This window comes from Penaeus monodon, chromosome 29 (genome assembly GCF_015228065.2).
Source record: "Penaeus monodon isolate SGIC_2016 chromosome 29, NSTDA_Pmon_1, whole genome shotgun sequence".
NCBI classification, from domain to species: Eukaryota; Metazoa; Arthropoda; class Malacostraca; order Decapoda; family Penaeidae; genus Penaeus; species Penaeus monodon.
Window position 1 is genome coordinate 9,559,623 of NC_051414.1, and position 235 is coordinate 9,559,857.

At 47.7% G+C, this 235-nt stretch overlaps 1 protein-coding gene across 1 annotated transcript in view; it reads right to left on the reverse strand.

Annotated features, from left to right (window-relative positions):
• The window catches only part of LOC119591942 (putative uncharacterized protein DDB_G0277255), a gene marked incomplete in the record, with an annotated part of 25,369 nt that overhangs the window by 5,087 nt on the left and 20,047 nt on the right, over positions 1 to 235 (reverse strand).

A 235-nucleotide genomic window follows, 5' to 3' on the forward strand; every position in this document is an offset into this window, starting at 1 on the left:
ATCCCCCCCGGGGTCCGCCCCCGGGGGGGTTTTACTCTCTTGTTGTTGATTGTCATTGTGTCTCTGTCTCTCTGTCTCTCTGTTTTTTATCTTCGTCATCTCTCTCCTTCTTTATTCTCGTCGTCTCAGTCTTCTCATTCTCTTCTCTCTCTCTCTGTCTCTATGTTCTCTTGTCTCTCTCTCTCTTCATCTTCTCTCTCTCTTTCTCTGTCTGTCACCTTCTGTCTCCCTGTCA